The following is a 6,224-nucleotide window of genomic DNA, read 5'->3' as shown; positions in this document are numbered from 1 at the left end:
AAAAAGTATTGATCCCCTCGAAAGAGGGTTTTGGAGATCCAATGAATATTCATAAACCGAAAGAGCCATCTTCTTTGTCATTTTGGGTTGTATATATGCGTCAGTGGTTTCATTGAAGAAATTTGTAATTTGAGTGGTGGTGGTTCTTTCTTTTGTTGTTAAAGGAACCGCTATTGAGATGACTTTAGGCAAGAATCTGGCCATTAATCTTTTCAAACGCGTTTGTCTGTCAACAAGGCCGGTGCCAAAAGTGGGGGGGGGCAGGGGACAAAAATTAAGAAAGAGTACGGGAAAAAAAGAGAAGGAAACAGATACTGAAAGGGAGAGGTAAATTTGTAACTCTAACAAGGTTCAATTGAGAATAATATGACGTCACTTTCATTCGTCTCCACTACCACTCCCCATACCGTTATGTCACCTCCGTCTGTCAATCATTCATAACAAAAGCCCTTATTCCATCCATTTGATTTAAGTAGTTCTACCGCCATAATGATGGGGAAACCAATGGCAAACTTGGGAGCAATTGTTAACGTCATCCCTCATGCACTTTCAGGTCTGTATATGAGATTAAATCGATTCTGCATTAATCCTTGAAAATCAGTGTCCAATTCTGGTTAATTGCTCTTTCATTTGTTCCTTTTTGAAAAAAAGTGGGCCTAATTAAGATTTATTTGTTAGGATTTTTTGACATCGTTATCAAGGCACATTTTTAAAAACACGTTTAGATCCCTATAGCCATGATAGAAATGGCGCCATAATTTGATGGCCTTTGCAATGCACTCTCGGTGTAATAAAACCTAAAATCTGTCGCATTGTCTCGCAAAAAATGACAGAGAAGATCGTTAATGCTTTGTTTTTTAATTTCCAACCTATCAGTGATCTGATTGAAATGAGATTTTTTTTTATACTCCAAAAACAGATTTTACAGAAATCTTCCCAAATACATTAAATGTTCCGCTAGCACAGTTTGTACGACGAAGTAGAATGATAGGGACATTCATGTGAATTCTTCCTCCTATAATAAAAACAACAACACATCAACGCTTTATACGAAGTTTTTAAACGTAAACTTTGAAGCCTTTCTATGGTATATACTAGTAGTCTGCAGGCACAGACCCTTGGTTTTCGCATTTTCGCATATAGTGCATAATGTAGTCTAAAGTAGTGAGACTAGATTCACACAGAGAGACTTTGGAGTCTAGTCTTCACTCTAGACATGGTTTAGTTAAAATATCAAATATGAGCATGTGTTTGCAGACTACCATTCTATGTGGGCCGTAGAAGGGTTTTGAAAGTGTGTGTGTGGGGGGGGGGTCAGCCAAAAGTGGGGGCTGACCATGCAAAAAAAAATCACAACTAGTTGAATTTTAGTGTAGTAGGTTACACGGTACACCATGTATCTTTCCTGGGCAAGTGTTGGTCCTGAAAAGGACCACCCAATCTCTGATAAATATTTTAACGTTTTTGTACACCGTTTAATATTTAAAAAAAGTGGAGCCCCCACTGTTTCGCAGACCCTGATCCAATCTTAAGATGAAGTTACTGTTAATATCACGTTTTCACTGACTGCAATTGTATGGTTATTCAAATATATATTTATCTTTATTTGTAAACTCCTATGGAGAGTCATCTTGGTTGACTAACATAAGAAAGTGCGTCAGTTGAAACCCCACTCCACCATGTTCTTACACTAGCCATGTTAGCTGGGCGCGAATATTTCAATAACAGCTTTACTAATTCTAGTCACAATTGATTCGAAGACAGTCATTTGTGACTAGAATAGTAAGATACGCGACTCAATATTTCAACTGCAGCCCCCATGAAATCATTTCAATTAGTTTGTTTTCATAATACATTGCCAGAAACAGTGATCTTTAAGATAACACTTCAGGGGCTTTAGGGCCCGTCTTACAAAGTGTTACTAGCCACCTTTCGCAATCCTCACGGACGCTAATATTAGGGTCCCCTTACACAAAAGTTAACGCTTAATCATACACTTGATTTTTAAGATTGATTGTACATTATAGTCAATAAAATCAAACTTAGAATCCGCACCATACATGCATGTACATTACGACGGATGGCTGGAGATATTCGAAATGCAGGACCTACAATAGATTATGACATGGATAAGAAAGTGGTTTTTCAAACAAATCGACTACATATTGAGTGAGGAAAAATTTACTGAATTAAGGCTTAGATATAGATCATTACAGTCCATCGAATCGATATTGCATTTAATGTGGATTATTGGTGGATCTCTGGCAATTGATTCCATGGGTCAAATCACCTCTCCAGCCGAAACCATTTCGCATGCGTTGATTATGTACACATCATGTATACGTCTGACGTTTTTTCTTTTGTTTACTCCTACACAAACGATATGCCTCTAGCACACAATGTAATGGGCATTATGTTTTATTTCCCCCAGAAATGGGGATTATAGATTCGAATTCCCGGGGGGACCACTTCCATTGATGAGTGGATACCAGGCACGACCATGCGGTTTCGAAAAGCACCCTAAACAAGGTAAGCAAGGCTTTTCCAGATTATGAAAATGCATCTCTTAACAAGTATTTAGCTTGTGAAACCCTACGAAGTATTGAAAACATATCCTCCTTTTCAGTATTTTAAACATGGTTTTTGACACCCTTATAACGTTACATAGGCCTATACGTAACGTACTTGCCCACTCTTTCCCTTTTTACGTGTGGTCGCGCCTGGTATCCACTCTTCGATCAATGGAAGTGGGCCCCCCGGGCGGCCTCTCGAGCTCTGGGAGGAACCAAATGTGGCTTTGGAAAGTCGTCCTAGATCGGATATATCGCTGTTACCATAGTAGCAACCAGAATTTTGCACACGAAACGCATAATGAATGTTTCCGTTGCAGATGCGAAACGAAAAAAAATCTCATGTCACACAATTTGCATTGCAGGACAGAGTTTTACGACCATGACGACGGGCTCAAAAGTCTCTTCCAAAATCAACTAACGTCGTAAATAAGCGTTCGCGTTCTCCAACGAAAGGTCGGGACTATTGATCCAAACAACCTCAACTATAACTAGAACTGCAATCGTTTCATTACGATGTGCATGCATTGACGTGTCTGATTTAGAGGTCAAGTCCACCTCATAGAAATTTTGATTTGGATCAATAGGGAAAAATCAGACAAGCACAATGCTGAAAATTTCATCAAAATCGGATGTAAAAAAAGAAAGTTATGACATTTCAAAGTTTCACTTATTTTTAACAAAAGAGTTATATGAACGAGCCAGTTACATCCAAATGAGAGAGATGATGATGTCACTCACTCAAAATGGTGCATGCACTGTCATGCATGAATGATTTTAGAAAATGAAATACTAGTAAGAGGTACACAATAATGCATCATGGACAACATGTCTACCAAATCGGAATGAATTTGGATGAGGAGCGGAGGCAGGGGAAGACTAACAAAAATTACATGTTAATCAAAGTGGATTTTGGTACATTTTGCCCTCCATAGGAAGTTACATTCTCAAGTCAAAAGGATTTCGTCCATTGGGCCATTTTTAGACCATATGGCCGCTCAAAAAAAAGAGAGAGAAGGGAGAGAAAGACACAGAGAGTAATATGAATACGCATACACATTTCCCTGACAGTTCATTAACGTAACTCAGTGTAAAGTACATAGCAGAACGATGTGCATGCATAATACGTTATGCCATAGACATTGTGTACAATTCTGTTGTTGATAATGTGTGCACTGTGAGTAGTAAACCATGTGTTCAGATTGGCTTATCTTGAAATTTTCTGTTGTAACCTATGTCGTATTTGGTATCACTGGATAGGGCATTCCAATGCGGTGACATTGATACCACTTTTATTTTTGCGCAAGCAATAGACCGGAAGTAAATGCCATATAAAGAAAGACATTAAAAATGACAGTTTTGCACAATAATTTTAAGCTGACGTGAGCTCTATGTCAGTTTCTGTCACAAAAGGTTGACGAACGGTTAAAGTATATATCAATACTCATATCTGCCAAGTAAGAAAGGATAAGCTTCAATAATAAGGAAATAAGAGCAAGTTGAAGTTGTGCTGGCATTATAGTGCATTTTTGCGTATTTTGCTGATTTTCGGGAGCATTTTTCAGATATTTCGTCAGCTGTAAGGTATATATTTTTCTAAATGGCATGAATGGGCATATCTTGAACACCCTAAATCTAAAAAAGGGTACGGGTTTGGCCATGCATGACGCAATGAGGAGCATTCAAAGATAAGCGTTTTTGAAACTTTAGAGGGCGCTATTTAAATGCCGGAAGGTCGATGATGCGTGAAAACTAAGTCGTATGTATGATATGTTGCCAGTATCAATTCCTGAAAATATCAACTCGAATTGAATAAAAAGAAAAAAGTTATGGCCATTTTACGATTATTTGACTTTACGTTTCAATAAATATGAAGTTTTTGAAGGAAGGCTATTTCGGATTTGAATTTAGGGCATGAAGATGGCATTTTGAAGGTCAGGTTATACGTCGCAAATGATGGAGCAACTCTTTGACTATCTATAGCAATTTGTTAGAAGTCTGTAACATGCAGGATGCGGGAGTTAGGACGATATTAGTAATGGTATGCAAATGGACTTGAAATTTACAAAATGGCGCCTGGATGGTCATGCATGAGTGATTTTGGAAAATGGAAGACGAGGTGCACAACTAGGGATGCTGGACAACATGTCTACCAAGTTTGGATGAATTTGGATGAGGGACGGAGCCAGGGTAGAGCTAACAAAAACCATGTGTTAAACAAATGGGATTTGGTGGAAGAAGAAGAAGAAGAAGACGACGGAATAGGAATACGGAACAAGAACAATGCATTGTCGCCATTGGGCGTCAATGCAATTATGGAAATCCATCCATGTCATAGTTTTTCTCCAGGAAATTTGCTCAATGTCCTTTGTACAACAAAGAGAAGTACACCAAACTTTCAAGAAAACGATGAATTTAGGTATATACATGATATCTAAAAAAATAAATTTGAACCCATGCATTTTAGATGTTGACGTTGCTGGCTTTCCATAATTGTGTTTGATTGGATCAATCGACACTCTTTGTAAGACGGGCCCCTGATGTCCGCACAATTGTATAAATTAAAATCACATTAACGATGTCTAATAACGTCTACAATATACATAATAGGTCTTTTAAAAAAGAGACAAAAACATATAGCAGTAACAACGACTACCCTAACAATACTATTAAGCATAACTAATTAAGAATAGGTATCCCACATTTCACGCAAGTAGATAAAAAACATGCCGAATGATACTTCACAAGAGAGGGAAGTAATCATGACAAGGAACAGTTTTTGAGAGTAAAATTAAATACAAAATGAATCATCATTGATGAAAAATATACATCTATATATAAGACAACAAGAACAACAAAAATCCGTGATTCCAGGGAGTGGGTTACATGGCCTGTTCTGCCTTCCTGGGGAGTGTTTCATCAACATTTTCATCCGACAAGTTGTCAGATCTGACATCTTTCTCTGATGTTGATTGGCTGAGAGGTACTGTTACTATGGTAACTGTCGGATAAAATAGGACTTGTCGGATAAAACGTCCGACAAGTCCTTTCATGAAACGCTCCCCTGAATCGACTGCGACTATTTGGTCAGTTTTTGCAGCATTAAACACCTCCTCTGGAGTGTTTTTCTGTGTTTTTTCTTTCTTGTTTGTTTACTTTCTTTATTTTCTTTTCTTGTTTTAATAATCTTTCCTCATTTTTCTCTTTCTTTCATTTCCTCTCCCTTTTTTCTTTTTCTTTCTTTCTTTCTTTCTTTCTTTCTTCCTGTCTTTTTTCTTTCTTTCTCCCTTTTCTCTCTTTTTTTCTTTTTCTTTCTTTCTTTTTTTCTTTTTTTTCTTTCTCTCTTTCTTTTTTTTTTCTTTCTTCCTCCCTTTCTTTCTTTCTTTCTTTCTTCCTATGTGTTTTTCTTCGCAATATCAAGACCACGATGAAAGTGATCCTGACCCTAGCGAAATAATGTAGGTCTTGATAAATGAATAATTTAATACATAGATAGATAAATAAATTGATTAATTAATTGATAAATAAATAAATAAATATGTTAATTGTTTATTTTTCACTGCCTGTCGGACTTTATTCATATTTTGTGTCTGGTCCATATTTCTTACACTGTAAAAAATGAAGTGCTATTTTAGCACTTACAGTGCTTGTATA

This window comes from Lytechinus pictus, chromosome 13 (assembly GCF_037042905.1).
Source record: "Lytechinus pictus isolate F3 Inbred chromosome 13, Lp3.0, whole genome shotgun sequence".
Classification (NCBI taxonomy): domain Eukaryota; kingdom Metazoa; phylum Echinodermata; class Echinoidea; order Temnopleuroida; family Toxopneustidae; genus Lytechinus; species Lytechinus pictus.
Note: the sequence above shows the minus strand (reverse complement) of the source record.